This window comes from Peromyscus maniculatus, chromosome 19 (assembly GCF_049852395.1).
Source record: "Peromyscus maniculatus bairdii isolate BWxNUB_F1_BW_parent chromosome 19, HU_Pman_BW_mat_3.1, whole genome shotgun sequence".
NCBI lineage: Eukaryota > Metazoa > Chordata > Mammalia > Rodentia > Cricetidae > Peromyscus > Peromyscus maniculatus.
Genome location: NC_134870.1, coordinates 72,222,911 through 72,236,015, shown reverse-complemented (window position 1 = coordinate 72,236,015; position 13,105 = coordinate 72,222,911). Strand labels below are relative to the sequence as shown.

Here is a 13,105-nt window from a genome sequence, read left to right as displayed (position 1 = left end):
TTTTGGGGGGGGGGTGTTCCTTTTCATACAATGCAAGCTCATGGCCATGTGTTACTCCAGGAGACGGAGGGGCAGGCTGGGAGTCACTCCAGGAGATGGAGGGGCAGGCTGGGAGTCACTCCCGGAGACGGAGGGGCAGGCTGGGAGTGGCACAGCCGAACCTTTCTGTAAGTTGCGGCAGAGGGCAGGTGTACAGGTTCTAAAGTGAGCCGGGCCTGTCTTGGGCACAGAGTGTGAGCTGAGGGCAGAGGGGTGGAACGGAGCTATTTCCTGTCTTGATGCACACAGGCCTGTCAGTCTGTCCTGTGTCCCTCCGTCTGTCCTGGGAACACAAAGGGCTGGCAGTTCAAGCCATATCATCAGAGCATGTCAGGGACAAAATTTATCTAAAACATGGGAACCTAAAAATCCGTAAAGAACGGGTGTGCCTACCATACTCTCCTTACGACTTTCATTTTACTAAAACCAAGAGCATTTCAACACTGGCCCTCTCCGCTCACAGTCATCCGCGTGACAAGTTTGATTTGTGGTCCATGGCCAGTGAAGGTCATTGTCCCTCACAGAGACTGAATGGGACGCCTGAGACCAAGGGTGAGGAAATGTCCTGAAATATAACTGAGCCATAGCAGTAGGTTAAGATTCAGGTAAGCACGTGGGCGGCGTGCTGGGGCTGCCAGTGACAGGAACCGCAGGCTGGTGCCTTTTCTACCAGGCACATGCTCTCCCCAGCTCGGGGGCTGGAAGCCCGAGATGGATGTGTGTATGGTCAGCAGGCCCCTTCCGTGATTCTTTCTTGCCTTGCATGTAGTACCATCTCCCACTGTGTTCCTCGCTCATTCCTGTCTTCCTCCCTTTAAGTACCCCAGACCTGGATCTGGGCTCATGCTCGTGACACCAACTTGGTCACCTTTAAAGGGCCTTTCTCCAAATCAGTCGCCCTCTGAGGTGCTGGGGACTAAGAGTCCAAGTTGGAACTTTGAGGACACAGATCAACAGTGACTGTCCATCTTACTTTTTCAGGGAAATAGCACAATGTCTCCAAACATGAAATCTGTCCCCATTTTACATTTTTTTTTGGTTCTTCTCAGAGGTGCCCACAGCAAGTTGGGTATTTCTGGTGGCCCACAGCTGCCTGCCTGCCTGTCCCAGCCTGCTAGTGGCACAGGCCCTGGAAAGGTAGCTGGTTTTTTCCTCTACTTAGGAGCATTGACAGGGGCCTGGTGGTCTGTGATCCTATGGTCTTTATCTCGCGGTCTCAGAGCCCCTGGGGTGGCTGTGATGCCATGACATTCCTGTGAGCTAACACAAACAAACACCACCCCATCCTGGGGCTTGAAGTTCACCTTTTCCCACTGTTTTGATTCACCTCGAAATATGTTTCCTGGTCCCTTTGAATGGATTTCCATAAACTCACTAATGGCTGCTCCAGGCAGCTGGAAGCTCTCGTGGAGATGAAATGTGGAATGGCTTGACCATCACCATGAAGAAGCCAGACTCCCTCCCCACAGACACTCTTAGTGGACAAGCACAAGGCAGTAGGGACCTGGATGTGCCCCTGAAAGGCTCTATCCCCACAGGCCCCCTAGATTTGGTCTGGAGAGTCTCCCAGTGTGACTCCACCTCCTGCCCTGTCTTGGGTGTAGTGCCTCCTGAGTCCTTTCAATTCCATCTGGGGATCCTGTTTGTTCTTTTTGTAGCGTCCACTCCCTCTCCTGTTCAGGGTGCTCCAGTCAGTTCCATGAGAATAGATCAAAGAACGACATGGAATTCTTGGTACAACTGAAGAAGTTACGTTTGTGAAGCTAATAATGATTGCTCGGCTTTCGTGGTTCTAGACGCAGGCTCTAAGTGGATGTTGCTATAGGAAATTGGCACAGAAGCTGTGGTAACTTATTTGAGCCTCACTGGTGGCGACAGCAGGGGCAGATGCCTTCAGTGCAGGTGGAGTCCGGCACCTTTGATGTTGCTGCTAGCTAGGAGCAGAACAGGTGGACACCAGAGTGCCTGTGTCTGGAGATGCCAGTTCTCCTTAGGTTGTTCCTAAATGTAGTTTTCAGATTGTGGCCCTTAGGGGATTGTAGGTAGTAGATGTACGTGTGCATACGCGCGCGCGCCCCCCCCCCCCCCCCCCGTGTGCTCATGCATGCACATGTGGAGGTCATAGGTCAGCTTTGGATGTCCTCTGTTGCTCTCCACACTTATCTATCTATCTATCTATCTATCTATCTATCTATCTATCTATCTATCTATCTATCTATGTATCTATCTATCTATGTATCTATCTATTTATCTACTCTTGAGGCAATGTCTCTCATGAAATCTGAAGCACACCAACCCAGCTAGGCTGGTGGGCGCACGAGTCTCTCAAGGATTCACCCGCTTGCCCTCTCCCAGTGCTGTGGTTACAGATGTGTGCCACTGCACCCAGCTGTTATGTGAGCACTGGCGATCCCAACTCAGGTTCTCACGTTTACGTCAACAGCAGGCACCTCACTGACGTGCTGTCTCCACAGCTGTTTGAAAGGACTTTTGCATTTGCCCAAAGGGACTAAAGTTTAAACAACCGTTCGTCCACCCATTCCGTCCTGAGCCGAACTTCACGGCATACCCGGTGCTGTGTGTGTCACAGCTGGGCTCAGCTCTGCACCGGAGCGTTTTCTTCCCTTCTAGGACAGGCTCCTGGGAAGCGTCTTACTGTCCCGACGTCCTCAGCCAGCATGATCTCTGGACTTGCCTATAGAAAGGCAGAGTTACATGACGCATTCAGATAAGAAGGAACTGGTTTGGGGCCAGCGGAAGCGTTTTAACTAAGTGTGTGGGCAGCATCAGCGGCAGGCTTGCTGAGTTAGGTTGCAAAGCACGGGGGCCATTGCTTTCTGAAGAACAGCATTCCCAAGGGGCGAGGCAGGCTTGGCAAGGCTTTGACTCAGGGAGCTGGCTCGGTTGAGATGATAAGAAATGGATACTATGTTCAAATCAGTCCGTGTCAGACCTTGTTTCTTTCAGGCTTTGGCTGTGATGTTGGACGCCTTGATGATAGTGGTGGCTTTGATGATAGGCACAAGTGTTAGCTTCAAAAGGGCCAGCAAGTCCTCTTGCGTTTGAGGTTATCAGAGTAGCTCAGAGTTTATCCTAAGTGGGAATAAGATTAAATACGCCTGTAAATGTCCACAATAAATCCAGGTCTTATCTTTCTCCACACTTGCCCTCTGCTCTTCTCAGGGGATTTTCACTTTGGGTAGCTGTTCTGTGAATCCAGTATCCTTGTAGCCCAGGGAAGGCACAATGTCTGTGACGATTGTCCTGGTTCCTGTGGGTCCTCAGGTCCTTGGGGGTGATGGCCCACCTCAGGGCTATGGTAGCCAAGTTGGCCTGTTCATATCTGTGACATCTGCCAGGAACATCCAAGTCTCTGGGCTCTGAGAGGCTCATTGGACCCATGATGATTGTAGATTGGTTTCAAGCTGGAGTCTAAGAAGGCCCTGGTCTTCTTTAGAGCACAGAAGGGTGAATGAATTGGTGGCCACAGGGAGCAGAATCTTCCCAGTGGACTTGGCTGTGCCGTGGACTTAGTGGCATTTGCATCTCCTTGGGAGATTGTTCTGCGAATAATAAAGCAGTTCACAGCCATTCCCAACCCCCTGTCCATATACGTCCCAGCACCCTATCTATATAAATTCCGGTATTACGCTATAGGATTATCAATACTCTTTCTATACGATTCCTAGTACCTTGCCATAGGATTTGACATCCAATGCCTAGTACCGTGTCTTTTGAGGGCCACCCCTTTCTAGGGGGAAACTTGGTGCCGTATTGTTTCCCAGCAGTCCTTTCTGCATCTTGGTGGTGGAAGCATCTCAGCTCTTGTTTTAGGGCCACCCTCCTAGGTGCCATGAGTGCTGGCTCCCCCGTGTCTCCCGATAGCTCTCACCAGTGTGCAGTGTTCACAGTTGGGGACTGAGTGAAACTGAGTCACTGGCTGGGAAGACTTAAGTGATTGGTGCTGGGGGCTCACAGAGGCTGCATTCCCCTGTGCTGGTGGGAGCATCGGAACAGCTCCGCCCACCAGAGCCAGCCTCACCCAGCAAGGGACACGCACAGACGAGGCATCCAGGCAGAGGCTCTGGTGGAGACGGGCGAGGCTGCCACGGGCTGTGGGTCCATGGACGTGCACTTTGTGTTCTCAGGAGCTATCTGCTGCTTGTTCTTGGTTTCGGGATTGGCCTTTGATATCCCTGCCCCAGGTCCAGGAGCACACCACCAGTCTCACGGGACGGGACGGGGGTGGGGACGGGGCGGCTGTCACACCCATCTTCCTACTAAGCCACAGACCCTGGATGTCTCTGAGGACTTGGAGAAGGAGGAGGGAGGGCTGGGTTGAGACTGGGAAGAAGTCTCAGTCACCCTGTCCCCATCTTAGGGGCCTTTGCAGATAGAGAAGCAGTGGCCTGTGTCAGGTCTCCACACAGCCACCTCATCCCTGACAAAAACCCAACGAGGTCCCTTACTAATGTTCCCGGATGATAACTGATGAAGCCAGGACAGACACTCAAGATGAGCTGATCCTGAAGCCTGTACCCCAAATGCCACCTCTGTGATGCCCCTGACTCTAAGTTGCTCCATGGAGTCAGCCCTCCCATGAGCCCTATGGAATCCTGGGAGGATGTAGGGGCTCCAGGGCAGGAGTGAACCCAGGCCTCCTTGGGGAGAGCCAGAGCCCAAGAACTCACTGGCCCTAGAGAATGGGACTGCCTTCTAGGGCCTTTGGGGTTATGGGCAGAGCACTTGAGACCTGGGAGCTGTATGTGGAATTCTCTGTTCGCTCCTCCAGTGCCTCTCCAGTGGCACAGGGTGCCTGAGATGTCGGACTCCTGTTCTTGGTGTCAGTTCACAGTTTGATACTTGGAGCACGGGCCTTGCCTCGTTTACTTCTGCCTGGAAGCTAGGACTTTCAAGGAGGCTGTGAACATGAAGCTCCGTCAGTCAGTATAGGGCACGTTGGCCTTTGGTTTTCCTTTGAGCGTTCTGTGAAGAAAGGGGAACTCATGCACTTCCGCATTCCTGAGGAAAATAAGATGACACTAATCTTTGAGGCTTGGAGCTCAGGCTTTTTTTTTTTTTTTTTTTTTTTTTTTTCTCCAGTTTTTTGGTTTTTGAGAGAGGGTTTCCTAGCTGTCCTGGAACTCACTTCGTAGGCCAAGCAGGTCTCAAACTCACAGAGATCTACCTGTCTCTGCCTCTCAAGTGCTGGGATTAAAGGTATGTGCCACCACCACACAGCTGAGTTCAGGCTTTCTAAGTACAACCATCTGGATCTTGATTGTTGCCGGTCTCAGAATAATAAAAATGTAACTTCATGTCCCTGGGAGGGAGCGTAGGCCGTACCTGGTCTTGGTTGTCCCCACTCAGGTCTAGGAGTGTTCTGGAGCTGAAGCCTTCACCAGTCTCGAATTTTAAGACTTCTCCAACTGCCAAAACCCTGGCTGGGAGGAAGTGTCCAAGGCCACACGCATCAGTGAGCACAGATGAAACAGTCCGATTTCTGCTCACATGTTCTCGCCTGAGACAAGTTGTGGGCAGTCACTGTTAGTCTGTTGGGGCTGCCTGTGGGACAGTGTCTCTGCCTAGGGATGAGACCCAGGTGGGGGATAAATGCTCACTTCTAATATACGACTCTTAACTGCAAAACAGTGAGGCTTAGTGTGTGTGTGTGTGTGTGTGTGTGTGTCTGTCTGTCTGTGTGTCGGTGTCTGTGTATATGTGTGTGGTATGAGAGTGTGCAGTGTGTGTATGGTGTGTGTGTCTGTGTGTGTATGGTGTGATTGTCTCTGTGTGTGTGTGGTATTAGAGTGTGTGGTGTGTTTGGTGTGTGTGTGTGTGTGTGAGTGTGTGTGTTTGTTGTGTGTGTATGAGTGTGTATGTCTGGTGTGTATGTTTGGTGTGTGTGAGAGTGTGTGTGTTTGGTGTGAGTGCGTGTGTTTATTGTGGGTATGTGAGTGTGTGTGTGTGTGTGTGTGTGTGTGAGACCAGAGGACATCCTCACCTACCACTCCTTGGACTCCAGTCACCACCACTATTTTCTTTTTCTTTTTTCTCTTTTTAAGAAAGGGGGTCTCTTATTGGCCTGGAGCTTGCCAAGCAGGCTAGGCTAGCTGGCCACTGAGCCCCCGGGACCCACCTGTCTCTGCCTTCGTAGCCATCATAGCCAGCACCTGGCTCCCCTCCCCCCACCCTCCAGAATGTGGGATCTGGGGATTAAACTCAGGTCCTGTACGTGCGAAGCACGCACTTGACTGACGGCTAGTTCCACAGCCCTCTCTTGGTCTTTTTATAATCTATTCTGAAGTCTCTCCTTGTGGCAGGACTGTGACATGTCTGGAGCCATGCAGCCTAGTCTCAGATCGGCATTGTTGTACTTGGAAGAGTAGCCAGGGAAGCTCCATCTGCTGCAGGATTCTCAGAACACTTTGCCACATCCCCTGAAGTCCCATCTACAAGGGACTATTATAGCCCTTTGCCAGGTGAAGCACCTATAAGGAGAAGGGAGGGCAAGCCTGCCGTGATAGCGTAGGCATGGTGTGTGGACACCACACCTGGCCAGTGTTGCAGGTGCAAGTGTCCCAGCCCCATTGGAAGGTGTCCATTGGGACGTGATGATCGTGTGCACGTGTTCTTCAGATGCAAACATTGCCAGAAGGTTTGGCATAGGAGTGGCCATGCACCTTTGGCCCTGCCATTGGCAGCCTGGCATAGCCTGGCTGCCCAGCTCGGCCCCTGCTATATGGGCTGCTGCTTCCAGAAAATCCACTCAGGTCCACCAGGATGAGCAGGGTGCAAATGCCTAGCTCACCCATACAGGTGAAGAATGCGGCTGTTTGTGTCCAAAGCCCCAGGTAGTAACTTGCTATGATAACCTTGTTTTTGCTGGAACCAGAACTCTGGAACCAAGGAGCCCTGGGCAGCCGGTGGCACTAATGGCCTAGGATCTCTAAGTTAGGGACAGAGTTGTGACACCTTGTGTGGGTGTCCGACTACAGGTGTTGATTCTGCAGGAGGCAGAAGTTCTGTGGTATGTCTAGGTCCTCCAGCCTTGGGTCCAGACTGTTCCGTGTCTCGTGATGACTGAAGGATTTGGCCTTGTGACAGCTCAGAGTGTCGTGACTGAAGTGACAGCGGCACTTGCTTTAACTGACCATAAATGACAGTGGCTTCCCTGCGGGCTGGTGCCCTATTGAACAGACTGAGCCAGCTTTCAGAATTTGACCCCCCACCATTTCAGCATCACTTGGAAACCACGTTGTAGGAAGTAGCAGAAGTGTCCCGTGACCTGCCTGTCCTCCATCCTGTGTTCTTACGTCCTGCTTGAGTTATTGTGTTAGTTTGTTTTGATTTTCATTTTTCATAAGTCACTCATGGCAGGTGTGGTCTAAGGCATTCTCATTATTAAATCATCGGGGATGTGAGTGCGGATCAGCTGCAGCTGCCAGGAGCCGCTCGGCGGCGGCTAGGGAAAGGCACGGCGTGGAAGAGGAAGGTGGGTGCCCCAGAGAAATGCAGGGTATGCAGAAGTTGGGCCTGCTCCAGGCCGAGGGAGCAGGAAAGGCCGCACCGTTCCTTTCCCACAGAAATCCTCCTGGGAAATATCCTCCATCTGTCCTTCCTTCTTTCTTTGTTCTCTGTTTTCTAGTTTGAAACAGGTGGACAGGGCAGAGACCCTTCCAGAGCCTGGCCAGAAACCCAGGAGCCCAGGTCTCATGGTGCCTGGAGATTCAGCCTGGCTCATGAGTTCTGCCCTCCACCCACCCAGTTACCGGGTGGCAAGAGTTATGTGGACAATGATGGGGTCCCAAGCCTTAGAGGGCAATTCTTGAGCTTCCGATGCACAGGAGGAGGCTCATGGGATGTCCTGGGGTCAGGGAGGTCTGGGGTTGAAGGGCAGGATGTCCAAAAAAAAAAATTGGAGGAAGTGTTTCTTTGGAGACACTCGACACGTTCATTGGTGAGATCTCAGGAAGCAGCCAATGTATAGTCTGTGAGTCTGCAGTTTTAACACATGTAGACCAGGATGCACACACACCTGCATGCATATACTCACACGCCTACTGTCTAGATCCTGCAAGATGCAGATCTGTGGCTCTGACTTGGTCTCCTGAGCCAGGCTTGTATTTGCTTTCTGTTACAGGGGCTACCTGTCTACCGGGCTCTGCCCACGTCCTAGGCAAGAGTCCCTAGGATTTCCTGTCCTGTGCCCCAACTACTGGACCAGCATAGGGACTAGGGTGGGTGGAGCACAGAATGAGTGGAACACTCACCCTGAGTTATTGCTCTTAGGCTGCGTTAAGTCCTAGAGAGCAGGGAGAGCCATCCTGGTGGAGGTTGGACCATAAATGGTAGAGGCAGGCAGAGGGCAGCTCCTTTATTCCAAGCCCAGCTCTCGGCAAGGAAGTCGGGGATTGGGCCCTTTTCCTTCCCTATTCCTGCTTACACCTGGGGTTGGGGCCCACACTGAGTACCTGTCCACCCCCCCTGGGTGTAGAGAGGAGCCACTTTTTAGTGGCATGCCCAGGACACTAGTCCAATAATAATAGGATGGCTGGTCAGCAGTCTCCAGCCAGGACAGTGGTGTTCAGAGCCCTTAGACTATTTCAAGGTGTCCTGGTTAATAAGGTCTCACTCCTGCCTTTGCCCTTTCCAATTTAAGAGGAAACATTTTGCTAAGGGTCTGGCTGTTGGGGCTTGGGGTCCCTGAGGCCCTCCCAGCTTGTTTTGGGAAAAGTAGGAGCCCGGGAACCTGTTCAGACAGCCAGGAACCCTGTCAGCGACGACACTTGTGTTCAGGCAGAGTGAGGAAGATATAACCCACACATCTGCTCCCCATCAGACCATCCATCCTTAGGCCGTCCATTTTGTCGGTCTGAGGTGGCCACCGGGGCTTTTTCTGTCCAGGCACTGGGTTAACCTCTAGGAAGGCCAGCCCCTCTTGGGTGAGGCAAGTTTTCTCAGGCCAAGAGTCCTGTGGTCAGGGGGCCGTGGCCCAGATGTGTGTTCTCACCAGTGTTGCTGGGTGGTCCTGGGCTTGGCCTTGGATGGATGGACAGATGAAGCCCTTGAGGCCCAGGCTTTGCAGAGCCAGCCAATAAGTGCATTGATAGCCTTCAGCAGCCCTTTCCCCTCGCCTCCCCTCCCTCCCTCCTTCCCTCCCTCCCTCCCTCCCTCCCTCCTTCCCTCCCTCCCCATTGTCTCCCTCCTTCACCATTTTCTCCTTCTCCCCCCACTCACTCTCCATCCCTTTCCTTCTGACTCTCTCTCTTTTTTCTTCTTAATTAGAGGAAGGCCTTTGGCTGCTGCCCCGTTAGAAAGGTGAAATCCTCATTTCCCTTTAACTCGTTTCCATTTTCTTCCCCGTGGGCAGACTTTAGGCTTAGATCAGCTTCATGGATTTTAGGATGACGGAAGCATAGACAGCCTTCACATTTTCCCTCTAAGACATGCACACGAGGTGCTTTTAACTATGGAAGATTCAGAATTGAAAGGACTTTTTTTTTTTTTTACCCAAACTATTTAAGCAAAACTGTACCCCCTCTGGGTTCTGATACCCAGGAATTATTCTGAAGTTCGTTTGCTCTTGTACCTGTAGCTGGGATGACTTTCCTGGACAGACAGCTGAGGAACGCAGCACGAGGACCTGACTTGGGCTCTCAGTCGGCACGTAAAGCTGGATGTAGTGGGAACCCATCCTTCCTCTCAGCATGCCTAGAGTAAAGTGAGGTACAGAGTGGCTGCTCTTAAGAAGGTCGTGGGCTGCCATATGCAGCAGGGAACCACCAGTGAGACCCTGTCTCAAGTAAGGAGGAAGCCGATGACCAGCCCCTGAGGCTGTCTTCACACGCCAGCGCATACACAAAACTAGGTCCATTACTGTGTGATCTGTTTTCTGTTTGTTTGTTCTGTTTTGTTTTTCCAAAACAGGGTCTCTCTGTGTAGCCCTGGCTGTCCTGGAACTCACTCTGTAGACCAGCCTGGCCTCAAACTCAGAGATCCTCCTGCCTCTGCCTCCCGTGTGTTGAGATTAAAGGCATGCGCCACCACCACCCAGCTGCCATTACTGTGTAATTAAAACAAAAATATGCACAATAAAAAGAACCACTTATCACTTATTATGTAACGTAGTCTGCCATGCTGATCATTTTCAGCTGCAGCTCTCCAAATCTGCCCCTCACAAGTCTGCCCCTCAAGTCTTTCGCTTTCCAATGCAAGACATTTTAAGTCTAGAGCCCCAGCGAGGAGGTTCCTGGCTCTGTCTTTCACCCGCCATGCCTGGCCCTCTCATTCTGAACACCTCTGGGCTTCTCAAGGCTTCATCTGTACATGTTTTAATGTGTGCGAGACAGGAATTCAACCTTCAAAACTGATGATACCATTGACTCACCTAGAAACTCACATAAAATAAGCCGTGATCTCAGGCCAGCGTTCACGGCTCCCTAATTTGGAATTTTCTTAGCAGCTGTCGGTTTGGGGTGGATCCTTTCTCCATTCAGCCTTCCCTCCCTCCCTCCCTCTCATCTATACATTTTGCTTTCCTCTCCTTTTTCTTCCTGAGAGAAGTTGCTCTGGACCCACACGCCCCAACCCCCATGGATCTTGCTGAAGGTGTCACTTGGCTCTTGTGTCTGTCAGATCGGTGTGGCCCCTAGGGCCCTCTGGATTTGGATTCTCTGGTAGCCCAGTGGCCTTTGCATGTCTGTGGGTGCAGATGCCTACGTCCCTCCGTGGTAGCTCAGGCATTCAGTGACTGTTTTAACCCACTTACCCTTTCCACCACCTCCCACACAAGGTGGCCATGAGGCCATGCCCTGCCCCCCTCCTCAGAGGTGGCTTAGGCGTCTGAAAGGGAGAGGAAACGACGTGACACTCTGAGTCACTAGCTGTCATCTGCCCAGCCTCGGCTTTGAGCTCTGGTTCGAGCAGCACTTCTGAGTTCCCTGGAACGTTGTCTTAGGAGAAATGGGAAAGGCAGCACTCAGAACAAACACAAAGCAAAGCTTTCTCTTCAAAAATTCTTTCAAAAAAGCCTGTACCCACAGGTACTTTCTGAGTGCTCCGATGAGGCCCATGTTGGTTCCAGTCAAGGGATGTTGTGCTGTGTGACAGGGTTCGGAGCTGGGATCTGAGAGAGACTTGTGTGCCACCGAGCAGTCTAGCTGAGCTGGATGAGGTGTTGATGAGGGGTGTGTAGAAGGTCTGCATGGAGGGGAGATGATCCTGGAACCCCCAGTGGCCAGTTGGAGAGATGAGCGCCCCAAAGAGCCTAATGGTCCTTATGCACCAGCCTCAGATGCTCAGAGACAGTGGAGCTGGGAACTGCGGACCTCGTACAGACAGGAGCCAGGGAATGTGAGCCTACTTGGGCCTCAGGTTTGTGATCTCGTATGGAGTTGGTCTCTGTGCTGTGACCTGTGTGCCAACAGCATTTTCATGCTTCCTGTCAGTGGGAGGCGGAGCCCTTTCTCATGGGAACAGTGATTCAAAACAGGAGAGCTGGTGGCTTCTCCCTGCGCTACGCCCACATACCAAGCACTGTGGAAGATCTGACTCGCCCCGTTATCAGGGGAAGCTGCCCATCATTCCCACGCAGCCTATCGCTCCATCCCTCCTCCCCCAGCATGGAGGCTACATTAGCCATTGTCCCTTCAGACCCTACAGCCCAAGACATACTGCTTTGTGACCCAAGGCTCTCAGCACCCCAGAATCAAGGAAAAGCTACACACACACACACACACACACACACACACACACACACACACACACAATTTCTTGCAAGCATTCAGAAAAATATCTAAATTTGTGCAAAGCCACTGAATGTTTGCTTTGAACAGGCTGAGAGGAGCAATGGATGCTTGATTTGGGGTCTGTGGGAAAAAGAGGTCGAGCCCCAGCTCTGTGAGCCTAGCATAGTCTAGCCAGCAACATGGCCCAGCCGCAGGCTGCTCACTCCCGATCTGCTCATGCTTTATCCTGTAATGTGTTTCTTTTCATTATCATTGCACATTTATTTAGTCATTTGTGGGTGTGTCATAGTGCACACGGGGAGGACAGAGGACACCTTGCAGGAGTACATTTTCATCTTCCACCATGGGGGCCCAGGGATCAAACTCAGGTCTTTGGACTCAGCAGCAAGCGCCCTCCGCCACCATGGCATCTCTCTGCTGCTTAATTTGATTTTTTTTGAAGATTTATTTTATTACTTTTGTGTGTGCATGTGCGTGTGCGTGTGCGTGTGCGTGTGCGTGTGCGTGTGTGTGTGTGTGTGTGTGTGTGTGTGTGTGTGTGTGCATATGAGTGCTAATGCCTGCAAAGGCTAGAGGTGGTCATGAGCAGTCTGACATGGAAGCTGGAAATCGAACTCGGATCCTTCGGGAGAGCAGCCAGTACTCTTAACCATCTCTTCAGCCCTGGCACTGTGTCTCAGGATGTTTGTCTGTCCTGTGGAGTTAGCCTTCCCTCTGTGGCATCATGACCTTGTTCATCACAGATGGCAGTTTTAGAACAGAGAAGGTGCCAGGCCCACGGTAACTGACAGTGGATGTCCCAGCGTGGCCAGCCTCTGTTGGGGTGGAGGTTAAGCCGTGGGAAGTGTCCCGAGGCCCCAGAAGATCTTCAGTAAGACGCAAGGCCAAAAAGGAAGCAGATGGTTAGGGGCCAGGTATTCCCAGGAGTTTTACTTCTGGTGGGTCAGAAGTATGTTTTCACTCAGATTTATTCTTTACATACCGCCCACTGCTTTCCGCTTCGAAGTCAAGGGTTGTATGGAGGGGCAGACAGCAGCACATCAAACCATTCTTGGGGGACAGTTTTGAAAATGAGTAGAATATGTCAGCATGATGTTACAACGAGTTGGGGCTGGGGTGGGAGGCTCCCTTATATCCCAGGGGAGTGTGAGGCTAATGCCTCAGGGACCCCCAAAATGCTGACCCCTGTGTTCAGGATGGGGCAAAGATATAGTCCCTGATTTAATTCGGTGGACATCAAGTCAATGGCATTTATGTTAGCCATAGACTGGGTAATAACCAAAGTCCAGCTGCACAGTAATATTTGTGTAATAAAA

At 51.7% G+C, this 13,105-nt stretch overlaps 1 protein-coding gene across 4 annotated transcripts in view; it reads left to right on the top strand.

Moving 5' to 3' along the window:
* Nfatc1 (nuclear factor of activated T cells 1) overlaps window positions 1–13,105 on the top strand; it is a 113,595-nt gene that overhangs the window by 16,685 nt on the left and 83,805 nt on the right. The window lies entirely within an intron of this gene.